The sequence below is a fragment of the Vombatus ursinus genome, unplaced genomic scaffold, assembly GCF_900497805.2.
Source record: "Vombatus ursinus unplaced genomic scaffold, bare-nosed wombat genome assembly UNPS02014841.1, whole genome shotgun sequence".
Lineage (NCBI taxonomy): Eukaryota > Metazoa > Chordata > Mammalia > Diprotodontia > Vombatidae > Vombatus > Vombatus ursinus.
Genome location: NW_020954619.1, coordinates 12,322,991 through 12,341,594, shown reverse-complemented (window position 1 = coordinate 12,341,594; position 18,604 = coordinate 12,322,991).

The following is an 18,604-nucleotide window of genomic DNA, read 5'->3' as shown; positions in this document are numbered from 1 at the left end:
TTTTGCTTATGGAATAAAATAAGAATTTCCATAACATAGTACAGTAAAAAAGATGATTGCACATGAAACCGCAAATTCACTATGTACAACTTGCTATTCCTATTTAATATACAATAAAGAAGTATTATTTAAAAAGAGTATTCTTTTTTTTTAACTGAGTAGAGGATTATTTTTAATTTAGTATTTCATTTTTCCCTAGTTTTTCTGCCTCCTCTGGGCACATTTTTTTGGATGAGGCAATTGGGGTTAAGTGACTTGCCCAGGGTCACACAACTAGTGTCAAATATCCAGTCTGAGCCTGGATTTGAACTCAGGTCCTCCTGACTCCAGGACCAGTGTGCTATCCACTACATCACCTAGCTGCCCCCTACTCCGGGCACATTTCTAAGACTGCAAAGTTGTAGAAAAGATACTGACCTACATTAGCAAAGGAAATTTCCTCATACAGAGAATTCCTTATATCAATAAAATCACTGGTCCTATCTCTATCCTTTCTATATTTTTTACATATACTGCCATATATGTTATTTCCCCCAACAGAATGTTAGTACTATCTTCTGTTCAAAGTCTTTCCTAATCCTCCCAACTCCCAGTGTCCACCCTCCCAAAATAACTTGTATTTATTTTTTTTTCAGCCAAAGACAAGGTCTAGAACATTCGTCATATTGGGCAGACTCTTAAGGAGTCTGATAAGCTATTGGCCAGATTATAAGAATCTGAGCAGTGGCTTGATTTTAAGAACCTAAGCATCTTTATGGAGACAAGATGGATCTTATATACAGAAAGACTGTGAGAGGGATCTAAGAGTGGGCCAGTAGTTTGGGGTGCCTGGAGGAGGGGTCTAACGAAGATCTGAATGGGAGTGGCCAGTAAACTGAGGTGAACAGAACTCCTGGGACCTGAACCACTTAGCCAAAGGATAATGGAGCCTAGCTAGGATTAAGGGTGGGAAATGGCTGGGGGCCATAGGGAAGTAAGACCAAGGAGGGCTAGGTTAGGTTAAGGGTAACAAAATTGGGAGATTCGGTATAGCAACAATGAGAGGCATATTGGGCAGACTCTTAAGAAGTCTGAACATTAGTCAGTTATTGGCTAGATTATAAGAATCTGAGTAGTGGCTAGATTTTAAGAATCTAAGCCCTAAATCACTTTTAAAGAATAATTGGGCCTTTTTTTTCAGCCAAAGACAAGGTTTATTAGAACATCTGTCATATTGGGCAGTCTCTTAAGGAATCTGAACATTAGTGAGCTATTGGCCAGATTTTAAGAATCTGAGCAGTGGCTAGATTTTAAGTATCTAAGCCAATACCTTGTATTTAACTACTTGTATTTTGTTATTCAATTGTAATCAATCATGTCCAACTCCCTGTGACCTTATTTTGGTGTTTTCTTGGCAAAGATACTGGAATGGTTTGCCGTTTCCTTCTCCAGATCATTTTACAGATAAGGAAACTGAAGCAAATAGGGTTAAATGACTTGCCCAGGGTCCCACTGCTAGTAAGTGTCTGAGGCCAGATTTAAATTTAAGATGAGTCTTCTTAATTACAGACCTGGCACTTTATCCACTGTGCCACCTAGCAGCCACTTTGTATATGTACATATGCACAATATATACACATATGTGTATATATATATGTATGTATATATACACATATATATACTTATATACCTATATGTAGATACATATTCATTAATCTTCTGTTTATGATGTATATATTTTATATGTACTTGTTGTCTCCTTTATTAGAATACAAACTCCTTTGGAGTAGGGATTATTTCACTCTTTGTACTTATATTCCTGGCAACTAATACAATTAGTTGTAATTAAATACTTGTTGACTGATTGATTAGGAGCAGAGATGTTTTTTTTTAATTCTTAGTGTTGCACACCATGCCTGGCAAATTGTAGGTGATTAATAAATGCTTACTGATTAACTGAAAATCAATCAGTTGTCCTGTATAAAACAGATGCTTACCTTTTTGAAGAATAAACATACTTATAAATCAAATTTGTAACTGAACAATAAAAGAGAAACTTGAACCTTCCAAAAAAATTCAAACAAATTTCTACATGTTGGGAAAGACACATCTTTGTTATATCTAAGATTCTTCAATATCCTAATGCGCTGCATTTTGACTACCCAACCAGTATTGAGAAATCCTTCACTAAGAGACTTATCAGTACAATGAAGGAAGCCAAACCAGGACTGAGGTTTATTGACCAAAAAGAGAATTTCTTTTTATTCAGCCTAGAAATGATCTCTCTATTCTTTTTTAGGTCTGTGAGTGTTTCTTCCTGAGTATTTGGTGCCAACATTATACCCCCACACTTTATAATGTGTGGTTGAGAATATGCTGCTGAGGTCCTCGCCCTACTGATAAAGCAAATCTGTACTGGCAGCTGATATGTTGAGTATCAGGAATGGCAGAGACAGCATTAGGATGTCAACCAAAGTTTCTGCTCCACCCTATTTTATATTATTTAAATATGATTTTAGAGTAGTTTAAGGGCTTAGCAAACAGAAATGATATAGCTGAGTTATATATTTTGAGTCATATATTTTGTACTCCAGCAGATCAAGTGGATTTGCTTTTAATTAACAACAAGGGTTATTTAAATTAGGAAGAAAGGGGAAAAGGGAGAGAGGAAGGGGGAAGGAAAGAAGAAGAGGAGAGTAGGAGAGGGGAGGGGAGAAGAGGGGAGGGGAGGAGAGGGGAGGGAACAGGTGGGAAGGGGAGGGGAGGGGAGAGGACAGGAGGGGAGAGGACATAACCTATTATATTTTTCCCCAAACCCACCCTTTCTTAAACTTCTCTATCACTATCAAGAGTACCATCATCGTTCCAATAACCTAGGATCACAATCTCAGTGTTATCCTTACTCTTCACTCTCACCTTATACATCCAATTAGTTGTCAAAAACTATTGTTTCTGCCTCCAAAGTATATCTTGCCCCTTTCCTTCCACACACATAGCTACCACCCTAGTTCAGACCCTTATCATCTCTCATTGGTCTATCATTGCAATAGCCTCCTAATTGGTCTCCATACTGCATGTCTCTGCCTGATTCCAATCCATCCTTCCCATAGTTACCAAAATTACAGTCTGATCATGTCAACTCTCTATTCAATAATTCAAATGGCAGGAGAGTGGGAACATGGCACCATGTTAATATCTAGGGGAGCCACAATCCCCCTCAAACTTATCATAAACATAACAGTAAACCTCTAAAAATGCATAAAAATGGACTCATACACATGCTTATAGAAAATGATTGTATAGTTTTCAATTATAAATCTTGAACTAAAATGTTGGTAAATAAAAATGATCCCTAAAAGAACATGAACACAGTTGCCTAGTGATCCCAACTACTAGAATAAGAACCTTTTATTTGACAAAATCTGCTGGGACAATCGTAAAAAATCCTGGCAGAAATTAGGTATACTCCAATATCTCACATATGCCATGATAAGTTCCAAGGAACTACAAGACTTACACATAAAGGGTGATGCAAACAAACTAGATAAGCAAGTTAGAAATTACCTTCAGATCTATGGATCAAAATATTGATCATGATCAAAGGACAAATAGAATCAGAAAAAAAAGATCAATTTTGATTATATAAAATGTAAAAAGATTTTGCACAACATAACCAATGCGTATATCTGGGGGGAAACTCTTTGCAGCAGATTTCTCTTATAAAAGCCTCATTTCCAAGTTATATGAAAAACTGATTCAAACTTATAAGAATAGGAGTGATAAATAGTCAAATGATATGGAAAGAGAGTTTTCAAATGAAGAAATCAACTCATCAATAATCATAAGAAAAATGCTCCAAATCACTAATAGAGAAATACAAATTAACGCTACTTTGAGGTTCCAAATTTGACCAAAAAAAAGGAAAATGAAAAATTTTAGAAGCAGAAAAAGAAAGGCACATTAATTCACTGTTGGTGGAGCTATAAATTGGTCTAGCCATTCTGGAAAGCAATTTGGAACTATGCCCCAAACATTATTAAACTGTGTGTACCCTTTAATCCAAAGATACTCTTACTAGCACTATACTTCAAAAAGATCAAAGAGGAAAAGGACCCACATATGCAAAAATGTTTATAGCAGCTTTTTTGGGGACAAAGAACTAAAAATAAAGGGGATATCCATCAATTGGTAATGGCTGAACAAATTATGGTATATGAATATAATTGAATACTATTGTGCTGTAAGAAATGATTAGGAGGACAGTTTCAAAGAAACCCAGAAAGACTTGTATGAAATGTTACAGAGTGAAGTGAGCAGAACCAGACCAAAACAACTTATACAATGACAACTTTATAAAGACAAACATCTTTGATGGATTAATAACTAATCAATGCAATCACCAAGCACAATTTCAGATAATTTTTTTTTTCCTTTTTTTTGGCTAGGCAATGGGATTAAGCAGGTCACACAGCTAGTAAGTGTTATGTGTCTGAGGCCGGATTTGAACTCAGGTCCTCCTGAATCCAGGGCCGGTGCTCTATCTACTGTGCCACCTACCTGCCCCTCAGATAACTGTTGATGAAACATGGTACTCATATCTCGACAGAAAGGTGATGGACTCAGAGTATAGACACACATGCACACACAGAGTGAGCACAGGAATTTGCTTCACTTGACTATACATATTTCTTTTTAGCATTTTCTTTCTCTTTCTCATTTCAACAGAAAGATTGGAAGAAGAGGAAGATAGAGCATAGAGGTGATCTCTTCTTCTGGTTTTACACCTTGGACTTTTCTCAGTTCAAGGAATTTTTTTTAATTAAATTTATTTTTTTAAATTATCACCTCCACAAGAAGTCTAAGTGGAGCCTCAGAGAAAAACATATTCTGGTCACAAGGACTACGTGAGTAACTAGGAAAAATAGATCAAGAGACAGAAAATGTAATGTGTAGGTTAGAAGAATGGAAAGGAGAATCACTACCTTAGAACAGATGACTGTACATATACATACAAGTATACATATACACATTTTAAATGAAGGAAGAAAACAGAAGGCCAGCAAGAAGCACAGATGACCGTTTTTTTTTTTTTAAGGACAGTTTTTCAAGATACAGCATGAATTTATTATATACTTAAAATGAAAAGCATGCTATACATAATAGATATCTGCAATTTCATGTACAACACTTTTTCTGTTCTGAAATTTTACAGAAATGCTCATTTTATTTGGTGTTTGTTAGGTTTGGGATAAAATCAAATTTTAAAAACTACAGTTGTTCCCTATGAATTTGTATAATCAAATACAATCTTTAGTTTCATTTTTAATGTTTATTACAATCTGGTCCCTTTTCTACACTGGCTTTCTCTCATGCCTGGAACACTCTTTTGGTATACCTCTGCCTTCAAGATTCATTGGTTTCCTTCAAAACTCAATTCAAGTACTACCTTGTACATGAAGTCTTTCCTGGTTCTCCACAACTGCTAATGCCTCCCATTTGAGGATTATCTTATATGTATATAGAATACATACAATATGTTTTTCTTTTATGTATCTATTTACATATACAAATCAAATACAAGAGATATAGATAGATAGATATATACATACATGTATACGTACATGTACATATATAATATGTAACAAGACCCAAAGCCCACCACTATGGAATTCTCTCTTCATTGGTGGAAATTAATACCCCACGCCCATGTAGAGGAGAAAGGTAGAGATAGGCAAGAGAGGGAGAGCTCAAATTCTCTTTGAGTCTCTGGACTCTGCAGTTGATTGCAGCACTTCTGGTTTCTAGCTTCAAGAGAGAAGATGAAGTGCCAACTCCACTTCTGGTTGCTAAAGGAAAAGACTCTGAGAAGAAGCTGGCACTCTCCATCATGTCCCTATCCTCAATAAAATATATTTCTCAGGGACAGAGACTATTTCACTTTTATCTTTGTACCCCAGCACTTAGTATAGTACTTAATAAATTCTCATTGATTGATTAGTGATCACCTTAGCTATGGCAGGTATTACTATCTCTATGCAAATGACTCTCAAATCTAGATAGATATCCTGGCTAAGTTCTACATGTGCTCTAGTCTTTCTTCACCAACTGCCTGTTGTGCATCTCCATCTTGATATCCTGTTAGTCATCTAAAACTCCACATGTCCAAAATGGAACTCATTTATCTTGACCCCTCCTCCACACTTCTCTAGTTCTTTTGAAGGTACCACCATCCTACTATTCAGGCAGGTTTACAACTTCAAAGTTACCCTTGACGCTTCCTTCCTCCTGACACTCCAAATCCAACCAATTACCAAGTCTTCTCAATTCTACTTCCTTGATATCACTCAAAACAATTTCATTGTCACCATTCACATGGCCACCATTACTCTAGTTCAGTCCCCTCATTACCTCTTCTCTAGTAGACTATTTCAACATCCTCCTAATTAGCCTCCCAGCTTCTACCTCCTCCCCTACCCATTCCATTCTCCACACGACTGACAAAATAGTCTTCCAAAAGTCTCATCCAACCATGTCACTCCTACTCAAGTCATCTTCTGTGGCTCTCTATTACTTCTGGGATAAAACAGAAACTCAACTTGGCATTTAAACTCCATAAAATACTAAGGAATATACTAATCTAATTATTTTAAATAGAAAGTAATTTATGAATTGAACTGGCTTGGTTTCTTTTAGATGCAATGAGTGCATGGATTTGGAAGCTGACACAGTGCATAGAGTGCTAGACTTGTAGTCAAGAAGACTTGAGTTCAAATCCAACTCAGATACGTACTAGCTGTGTGATCCCGAGCAAGTCACTTAACTATTTGCCTCAGTTTCCTCATCTGTAAAATGAGGGTAATAATAACACCTACCTCTCCATATTGTTGTGAGGTTCTCACGAAGTAATAATTGAAAAACACTTAACACAATACCTGGTACACAGTGCTATATAAATATTAATAAAAACAAACAAAAATGTATTTTCAGGAAAGGCAATTTGGTTTATAAGGGGAAAATGTATAAAGAGAATAAAAACAGTCCCCCTTTTACAATAGCCAATTTTTGTTGCACAAAGGAATTGTTTTCCCCATTAAATTAATAATAATTAGTAATAATTAATCTTCAGTATATTTCTATTTTAGCTTTCATTTCCTGAACAACTCATCTGACTGGAAGATAGAGGGCTTCTCCTAGATCCTCCATTTAAGCAGGGCACTCAGGGCAGTATTCTCTTCATTTCTGACCAAGCTATACTCCCCTCAACTTCCCCATTGTGTCCCCTCATCTAGTGCCTTCTCTCCCCATCCCACCTCCCTTTTCAGCTTCCTTTTATATGTTATCTTTCCTATTATAATGTAAGCTTATGGAAGGCAGGAACTGTTTTTCTTTTTGCTTGTTTTTGTATTCCTGGTGCTTAGTACAATGCCTGGTATATAGTAAGCACTTAATAAAGGCTTGTTAACTGACAACTATGTAGAATTATAATTTTTAAAAATGTGTTGTTCTCTTAGTTTAGTTGGAACCTGGAAAGAATTTTCAGAGGAGGTAACTCATTTATTTAATTTATGGTTTAAAAAGTTTTTGTAATTCTGTATACCTTTTTGTATTTTTTGTAAAGTAATGTGAAAATTATTCAAATTTATGCAAATCCATTACAACACAGCATAATTCTATGTATGACATTTGTATTTTCTTCAACATTTATTATAAACATTTGTTTATAATGTTTCTGAAGGTACATTATTGACTAGACATGTTTTTCCACACTCATGATTGCATTAGCTAATGAAAACAATCATTTTTTAAATGGTATTTGGAGCCCTTCATAATCTAGATCCAGTCTACCTCTCCAGATTTATTTAACATTACTAACGTTCAAATATCTGATGTTTTAGTAAAATTGGCATAGTTCTTAAAACTTGGCATTACATCTTTCACCCCTGTGTCTTTGTATAAGTTGTCCTTTACATGCATCAAATGTCCTCCTTCCTCAACTCTACCTAGATTATTATTAGCTTCCCTCAGAACCCCACTTTGTTGAAACCTTCTCTGCCTGGTTGTTAGTATTCTTCCCCTATTCAAATTATCTTGAATTTACTGACATGTTTATACATTATATCCTACTGTAGAACATGAAGTCCTTGAATGCAAGGATTCTTTTCTGTTTTTGTTTTTTGTATCCTGCACTTAGCATAGTGCCTCCAAATAGCAGAAACTAAGTCAATATTTATTGAATTAACTGAATTGAGTTGCTTGGCAAAGCAGGTTTTTTGAACCTGTTAAAGTTTAAAATCACACAATCCTAATATGCTTTGGGATTGTGTGCACTTATTTACATATTTGGGGAGTGGGAAAAGTGCTCATACAAAGAACATGGAATTTGGAACCTGAAAATGAATCTAGTTCCAGTAGTGACACTAATTACGGTGGTAACTTGGGCACTCTACTTAAGCTTCTTTGGAACTTAGTTTCCCAATCTGCAAAACTCATGGGATCCCCATCAGTCCTGATGGTGACAATAAAAACAATAATTAAATATTTTGAGGATTTGTGTTTTTGTAGCAATAGCTATTTCTACTACCTATGCAAACTGCAATACCACTAAGACTTAGTCAATAGTCTTCTAGAGTTGCTATGGTTAAAAAAAAAAAATCATCACACCACAGCCAACCTAATGATGAGCCTCTCTAAATGTAGTTACTTTGGTCCTTGGGTGAAAGACATAAAGACTATCCAAAAGCCCATATACTAAGCTTTTCCATTGCTTTGCACATAGTAGTACCTTAATACACATATGTTGAATTTAATTGGCTTGGACTGAATTTCCAGCTTCACAAGATCTGTCAGGATTTGCACTCCTCTGATATGGCCTTGAAGAAACCAAGGCTATCTGCAGACCATGAAAATGCATCAACCTAAGATTTTAGTGGAGGCATAATAATCACTAACACTTATGTGGTCTTCTGAGGTTTACAAAGAACTTTCTTCACAACAACCCAGTGAGCTTAGTATAATTACCCCTACTTCCTAAACTTCTATATTCTTAAAGAATCTCAAAGTACTTTAAGAGGTTAGTTTCTTATTTTTTATCACATTCAAAAGAATGCTTGGCTTTCAATCAATAGTTGTAGGATTGTTTCCATAGCAATAGATGCAGGAATGGGGTTCCTGAATACTACTGCCAGGCTATCATGAAGTTTATTTTTTTATTTTTATTACATTTTTAGATGAGGTTTTTAATATTTCTTTTAATTTTAAAAAATATATATGTATACACACACACACACATATATATATATATATACACACAATTGAATTTGGGAAACTGCCTAGACCTTTTTTTTTTTGTTTTGGTGTTTTATTGATGCCATTTTTTTTTCGGTGTACATCATTCCTAATTTTATCTATTGTTGTTCAATTGTTTCAGTGAAGTCTGACTCTTCATGACTCCAGTTGGAGTTTTCTTGGCAAAGATAATGGAGAGGTTTGCTATTTCCTTCTCTAGGTCATTTTACAGATAAGGAACTGAAGCAAACAGAGTTAAGTGACTTGCACAGAGTTACAGAACTACTAAGTGTCTGAGGACAAATTTGAACTCAGGAAAACAAGTCTTCCTGACTTCCTGACTTCAGGCCCAGCACTCTATCCACTGCATCAGTTCTCCCTGCTATCTATAATTACTACAATTCTTTTTTTAAAGAATAATACATGTTTATTGAATCGAATTGAAAAAGGTACATATTCTATTTGAGAATTCCCTAAAGCATGAAACTAACCTTAGGAGTCAATAAACACCTAGTAAGTGCCTATTATGTGCCAGAAACTGTGCTAAGCACCAGGGATACAAATATGAACAAGATAGTCCCTGCCCTGAGCCTTACCTTCTAAGAATGATTTTTACAAAAAGAAAAAAAAATCAGTTCAACAAAATGAGTCAACACAATAATTCACTGGGGTGGTTACACAGTTAAATCACATGGAACCTTTCAGTGCCTGAAGAACTGAAAATGAGTATCTCATGGAGGGCAATGGAGAGGTACATGTGCATGTGACAGGCAATAACTTATAACCTCCCCTATGAACTTGTGGGACAACTTGGACTAGAGTCATTGGATGAACAAGTATTAATGGATTGTGATATGTATTATTAGAAAAGGGAATGTCCAAACGAATCAGATCAAAGACATTTAAGCATATTTCTAGTATGGCTCTATGGCTTCAAATCATAGGATGCTACAATCTCTGAAGAATAATTGCAGTTTCAGGAGACTCAAAGGTCGATGGAGAAACACATTGTGGGTATGAACAGGCTACAAAAAGGACATAAAAGGTATCATCCAGAATATGTATGTCCAGAAAAGAGGGTAGAATAGTTCAGAGCAAAGGATACCTGGTAGAATAGCCCAAAATCTGCATCAGCGCCAATGAAATGTAATGTCTGAGAAGGCCTGCAGCACATGGGATAGAACCTCTGTGAAAGATTTATGGGAGAATGATGACAAGAATTATAATTACAAGAATTAATTACAAGAATTACAAGACAAACAATTACAATAAGAAGGTCTGGATAGCTTGAGATCTGACCACTGGAAGGACTAGCCATATTAATGACTTCAAGGAAACACTAATATATTAAAATACTTTGTTGACAGCCGCACAAAGATAATTTACATTTATTTAAGAAATATCAAACCCGGCCATATTAGTAAATAAAGGGGAAAGTGATTATGTAGGTAAATGAAGTAAGAGGCTAAACATACTGATAAAGTATAAAGATGACTAGCCTGGGACCTTAGGGAGCTGGGCTCTAGCCTTGGCCCTTGTCAAAACTATTGACCTTGTCACTTGACCTCAATCAGTCTCAAGTTCTTCATTTCTAAAATAATTCGACTAAACCTAAAGTCCCATCAATAGTAAATTCACAACTGAAAGACAGCTTGATGCCTTTGATTCATTGGCAAGATTAGCTTTATTGTGGTTTTTTTGACACATTTTTGAAATGTGTGAAAAGATATCTCTCTCTGGATTGGTTTCAGGGTTCCTTGTAGATATATACTGTTTTATCACATCAACTATATTAGATAATAATGTGTTTCTCAGTGGCAGCTATTGCTAAAAATTATTGCCACAGCCCAGATTTATTGAGGCCCCTCAAGGTATCTTGAACTGTATGTACAACAGATGTCTAAACATGCTTAGGACCATAATTATGTGATTAGAACTATACTTTTTGGTCAAACCAAATATATATATATATATATATATATATATATATATATATATATATATAATGTTCTACCTATACAATATGCCAAAGACAAAAGCAAATAAACAAAACAAAAACTTGTTCCAGTAAGGCACCTACAGGAACTAAACAAAATTCAATTCATCAAATGTTTGTTAAGTACCATCTACGTTCCAGGCACTATGCTAAGTACCTGGCAAGCTACCTAGCTAAGACAAATAGGGAAGAGTTCCCTCTCCTTTAGGAATTTAGAGTCTACTGGGAAGGTACAGCATATACACATATAAGTAAATGCAAAGCATATATAAAACTATAGCTAATAATAATAGCTAACATTTATATAGTGCTTACTATGTACCAGGCACTGTGCTAAGTACTTTTTACAAATATTATCTCATTTGATCCTCACAACCCTAGGAGGGAGGTATTGTCATTATCTCTATTTTACTGATGAGGAAACTGAGGCAAATGAAGATTAAGTGACTTGCCCACACAAGTCACACAACTAATAAGTATCTGAGGCCAGAATTGAATTCAAGTCTTCTTGACTCCAAGCCCAATACTTCATCCATTGTGCCACCCAGCTGCCAGAAATTGTGAGTTACATATTTTCGAACTGTGTAGCTGTAAGTCATGGAATATCACTGAATCCAAAGAATTAAAGGTGAGGATCACTGAAAAGGCAATTGAGAAGTATATTGTAAGCTTATTAGGCTAACACAAATTATAAATGTATTACTAAGGAAGAGTAGAAGTTTAAAAAAAAAAGTAAAAGAAGAGCATCATTAGCGAAAAGGATAACCAGAAAAAGTTATCTGTGTCTCCTGGCTTCCTTTGGGTCTCAACTACAATCCTATCTTCTACAGGAAGTCTTTCCCAATCTCCCTTATTGCTAATAGCTTCTTTCTGTTGATTATTTCCAATTAATTTTGTATATAACTTGTTTGTATAACATGTTATTTCCCCCATTAGACTATGAGCTCTTTGAAAACAGGGATGGTCTTTTCTCTGTCTTTATATCCCCAGCACTTAACTGAGTGATTGGCACTGAATATTGACTGACTTCCATAACAAAAGTGAGGAAGAAATGATATCCAGACTTTGCTCCATTGTCAACCCAATAGGATCATGTAATTAGTAAGATGGTAAATAGGTATTTTCCCAACCAACAATAATATACAAACCTCAAAAAAGGAATTATGCAATAAATTGAATAATTACAGCTAAAGGTATAAGAAGACAGAACCCTACACAGGGTAAATACGTGATGTGATAGCATCTGAGAACTTAAATATTAAGACTCCTACTCACCATCCCCATACTGAACCCAATCCATGTGTTGGGTTCAATGAGTTCTAGACAATATACAAGACTTGTGATTGAGGTATATCTGATAGAAGTGACTTGTGGCTGAACCAGTCTGATCCTTGTAAGAGGCAGCAGACAATGAGTCTTCCTAACCATGAAGGAAAGGAAAAGTGATTGGAGGGGATGCAGAAGTAAGTGTGACATAATACCTGTACTCAGAGCCAGAGGCAAGAAGATGAGAAACACAGGTATTGCAGAAAAAGGAGATGAGCAACTCCACTTTACCCCTAAAGTTTACCATGGGGAGGGACCCAGGCCTAGCTGACTCCAACATTACCAAAGCAAGGGCACTAAATATATTCAGCAGCTTAGCCTTGGGGATCTGGGCAGCAGTAAAAGGCAGAGAAACCAAAAATTGAATAGAAAATTCAGGGGTAAATTACTGAGAATACAAGAAGAAGGTTATAAGAAAAGAAATTCAAAATAGAAAGATTTATTGAAAAATCTAGATTGCAAGCAGCTAACCCAACAAAGAAGAGTAAAGAAGAATTAGTAAAATCTTAAAGAGAAAACCGGAATTTTTATGAGGTGATACTTACCATAATCTTTCACTATTCTCTTCCATAAGATTTTAACAGAATGTTTATATTCAAAGCTGGTTTGTCTCCTGGTTGTTATATTTTTCTACTTGGCAGGAAGATCAAGAATTATTGGATGAGAATTTCTAGGTTCCTTTGATCCCCTCAAAGTGGTGACTTAATTACTTCAGTTAAACTTCCTTAGGAGATAGTAATAGTTTTTAGTGAATAGCCATTTTCCATATTTGGTTTCTTTCTATTTTGAATTTCTTGTCTTATTGTATTCTTGCCTCTTGTATTCTCAGACATTCACTTCTTTAAAAAGGTCAAGTTGAAGCTCTTTCAATTACATGCTATATTTTCTCATTTTTATTCTTTCTTCTAATTTGGCATTGATTTTTATCCCTGCACTAACAAACAAATAATCTGACTTTATAAAGACATGATTTTGGAAATGACTTTCACTTCAATAACCAGTCATTTCCTGATCATTAGGATGCTGACAATTTCACTTTTTGCGATGGTTTGGCGCTTGCTATGCCTAACACTTTGTACCTTTCTTCTGAAAGTATTTATGACATATGCAGATGAAACTTCTATGTCATCTCTGACCTTTTTTGTTTCTTAATTCTGGATCATAATTCCCAACATATCTTTTACCATTCTTTCTTCAGCAGACTTTTGCACTGAAGTAATCAAGTATTAAAGTATATACTGATTTAATTTGGAAGACTGTACTGAGATCTTCATAGAATTTCTACACATACTCATCCTTTGCAACAGAGGTGGACATATACAGTGAAAATATCTTGCTGGTGGTCTATTTTCAAATGCTCTTCTTGAGTAGTGCTAGTATTAGCATCACTATACAGTTAGCTAAAAGGCCTTTCTTAAGTGCCAGCCACTGTACTAAGTCCTGTGGAAACAAAGAAAGGCAAAAAAATAATAGCCCTTGCTCTAAAGGAACTAATGGGAGAGACAATATGAACACTACATACATACAAGATATAAACAATGTAACTCTAGAAAAATATTAGCTGTCAAAAAAAAAATACAACCCTGAGATATGTAGTTCTTCCCAAGTTAGGAAGAGAGGAAACTCATTCAAGATCATCCCTCAGATAAGGAAACAGGTTTTCATGCACAGGAGCGTGGAATTCTCAAAGAGGAGAAGAGAAGGGAGAGATGGCAACGGGCCTTTGGCAGCAATGAAAATGGCCAGCAGTCAGAGGCTGCCCCATCTGCATTGCCTTTTCTTTAGACCATAAGAGATCACTTCTAAATGGACAAGGTGGGCCGTGGGACTTAATCACAAGTGCTTACTCCAATAGCAGATGAGCTGAGAGAAACAAGCTATCTATCAGGCCCTACCCCACTCTAGCCTTCCACTTGTGGTTGGTTGGTTTGTTTGTTTTTTTTCAGTTTATTCTGTTAAAGAGTATCTGCCAAATTTAATAATATTTCTCATAAATACCTGTGGCTAAATTTGTCCTTATTTTGCCAGCTGTCCCTTTGTTTACAGCATGGGAGTACAATGGGAGTCATGCAGAATAGAGAGATGTTTCCTAGCGTAGGGATGGGAACTCAACCTTCAGGGCATTGTTTGAGAGTGGTGTTGTGTTTTCTAAATGGGGACATAAGAATGAACCATTTCACAACCAGTCTTTTAAATGTGCAATCATTATGAATGAGGCTCACATTTTATAAAACTGTCTCATGGACAAAAGCCAAAGTTACAGTAAAATACACAGGAAATAGCCAATAAAGGAAAAGTACCAGCATTAAGGGAAACCAAGAAAGAGATCCTGTAGAAGGTTCATTTTTAGCTGGGACTTGTAGGAAGTCAGGGAAGTCAGACAAGGGAAATGAGGAGGGAGAGAATTCCAGGCCTAGGGGATAGCCAGTGAAAATTCAGTCACCAGACGGTGTGTCTTGTTCAAGAAATGAGGAGATCAGTGTCACTGGAGCATAAAATCTATGGAGGCAAGATGTAAGAACACTGGAAAGGAGAGTCAAGTTAGTTATTAAAGGACTTTGAATACCAAACAGAGGACTTATATTTAACATGGAGCCACTAGAGTTCTTTGAATAATTTAATGACATGATCAGATCTTAGCAATTTGATAAAGTGATAAGATCATTTTGACAGATGAATGGAAGATAGACTGGAATGGGGAGAGACTTGAGGCACACAGACCAAACAGAAGGCTATCACAATACTCCAGGTGTGAGGAGATGAGAGCCTGCATCATCAGGGTGGTGGCAATGTCAGAAGAGAGGAGGAAGTGTCAGTACAAGAGAAGTTAAAAAGGTAGAATTCACATGGCAAAAGATTGAATATGGGGTGATGGAAGAGAGTGAGGGGTCAAGGATGACACCAAGAATGGGAGCCTGAGTGACCGGGAGTATAGTGGTGCCCTTGATAGTAATAAAAAATAGGAAGAGAGAAGGTCCCAGGGGAAGGGAAGGGGGAGGATAACAAGTTCAGTTTTAGACACCCAGTTTGAAATGTCCAATAGACAGGTAATGATATGAGACAGGTAAGGAAAAAGGGCTTAGCTAGTTTAAGTGACTTGTCCAGGATAACACAGCTATTAAATATAAGTTGAGATTTGAACCTAAGACTTCTGATTCTAACACCAATACGCTTTCCATGATATCACGCTGCTCAATAACCAGACAACTGTACACTCTGCAGTGATCCAATCCACTATTTACCCCAATTTCCCATCCTGTTTTGGGGAAGCATTTGTATACAATCCAACCTAAAGCAACAAATGTTTCCTACTCCAACCATTTTGTTATTGTTGTTCAGTCATTTTAGTCATGTCTGACTCTTTGTGACCCCATTTGAGGTTTTCTTGGCAAAGAGACTCGAATGGTTTGCAATTTCCTCCCCCACTTCATTTTCTCAATGAGGAACTGAGACAAACAGGTGACTTACTCAGGGTCACAAAGCTAGTAAGTGTTTAAGGCCAGATTTGAACTCATGAAGATGAATCTTCCTGACTTTAGGCCCTGTATTCTATCTATTGTACCACCTAGCTGCCCCTACTCCAACCATATGCTTGTAGAAAATAATTGCATAGTTTTCAATGATCTTTTTCTAACATGTTAATAAATATTTACAACTATATATGTATATGTATATATACATGCATATATATATGTATATACACACATACATGTGTACTATCCCCACTTTATAAAGAGAAGTGGAAATGGAAGAATGAATGGGAAATGAGGTAGTGTTTCTATTAGCACTAATGCTACTAAAAACATAATAATGACTTAGCAAGTTAAAGTCCTCCTCCAATGCCTCATCACGGCTTGGAAGCGTCCCCAGAGTCTCTACGACCATGCCAAGGACGTGCAGGTTCTGGAAGATTTTCCCAAGTCAGGAAGTTTTTGAATATGGGCCCTGTGACCAACCATGTACTTGTTGTCTGAGGACCAGTTTAATTAAATTTTGAGGAGCTCAGCACCAGACGCCTATAGAGTAGTGGTTCTTAACCTTTAGAGACAGCTGGTGGCATAGTAAATAGATGGGGGGAAGAGGGAGAGCTAGGTGGCAGCTAGGTGGCACAATGGATAGCGCACCTGGAGTCAGGAGGACCTGAATTCAAAACCGGACTCAGATACTTGACACTTACTAGCTGTGTGACCTTGGGCAAGTCACTTAACCTCATTGCCTAGCCCCCACCCAAAAAAAATCATAGTAGATAGATGGGCAGGCCTGAAGTCAAGAAGAACTGAGTTCAAATATAGTCTCAGACATTTATTAGTTGTGTGAGTCTGGGTAAATCACTTAACCTCTGTTTGCCTTAGTTTCCTCAACTATTAAAAAAAAAAGATAATAATAGTATCCAGGACCCCTCTTAAGTCCAGTGCCTTCCTTCTTTTACTTATTTCCTATTTATCCTGTCTGTGTGTGTGTATGTGACTACATATTGTCTCTTTCATTAGATTGTAAGCTCCTTGAAGGCAGTGACTGTCTTTTACCTTTTCTTGTATCTCTAGTGCTTAGCACAGAAGTTGGCACATTGTTGGTGCTATATAAATGCTTATTTTCTCCCCTTTCCCTTAACTCTGTGTGTGTGTGTGTGTGTGTGTGTGTGTGTCATGGACCCCTTTGATATCCTGGTGAAGTTCACAGACTCCACCCCACCCCCAGGCTAAGTACTCCTGCACATATGCACACCAAGGAAATAAAACATACTTGATCTATTTATATGATTATATTTTAAATACTAAGAAAGCGCCTTTATTCCAAGAACATCAATAGAGTCTTAGTGTCTTGAACGCACTGAGAGGTTAAGCAACTTGCCCATGACTACAAAGGCGTATGAGGCAAGACTTGAATCTATCTTCATGATGCCAAGGCCAACCCACTACCCTGTACACCATCTTGCCTTTTTTTTTAGAAAAAAATCAAAGGCCACTAAAAAGGCTTGTGGGCTGCTAGATTTTAACTTCTCTGCAAGGCTGTCCCAAAACTTTAGGATCTTCAGCTTTTTACCTTTCGTAATGTGTTGGGGTGAATAGGCTTCTGAGAAAATAGGCTCAGGCTCTGGACTCAAGCGGACCTGGCTCCGACCTGGGAAAGCTCAATCCCAAACAGAGGGGATCAGGCTTTACCTGTACTCCTTGGAGCGTTAGGCACCCATCCAAATCCCAAACAAAATCTCTTAAATTAAGACTGAGTATGGCTCATTGTCTGAAATGGATGAATAAGGTCTCATCTAGAAAAGCTACTCAATGTGGATATCAGGATATGGATTTCCTCTTCCACAAAAGAAATACTTCAACCACAATAGACTCATAAACATGCATTAACCAATAATTAAAGAATAAACAATAACTCCTTCACCTCTTATGGTCTCCCAAGAAGTAAAAATAGTTTTGTAAGGCTGCAGAATATTTATTTTCAACTCAGGCTATTCTCAAGATCCAGATCTGCTGCCCAGCTAGTGTACGGCCTTGGGTTTTCTTAGTCTTTTCACCAGCAGCATTTCCCAGCAGGGAGAATTTTTTTTTTTTTTCTGATAAGGTACAACTGAAAGAAGTACTTCCTGATGGGCAGCCAACACCAACTTGTAACACCAACCTGTAGAACTCACAAGGTAATCATTAAGGATAGCAATATCCATCCCTCAGGATGGCTATTTGGTCACCTATGTTCAGGAAAAGAAACATAAAGCAAGAGGCAGCCAATGACTTGAAGCTCGCAGTGTCTGCCTCAGGCTCGCCTAGCTCATCCTGTCAAGTCTCAGCCTCAGATTACTCCCACCATCTGCTGCCTTAAATCCTACTCGTGCCTCCAAATGAAACTGGAGAAAAATCACAAAACCATGCTTACTCGGTCCACCACAAATTTATGTAACATAATCTGAAATGGGCCCTCATGCTGCAAAATCAAGAGCTCCCTCTTTTCTCCTCTTCCCCATCTCACATTACTCCAATGCCTTTTGCAATTACCTGTGTCTTTACCCTC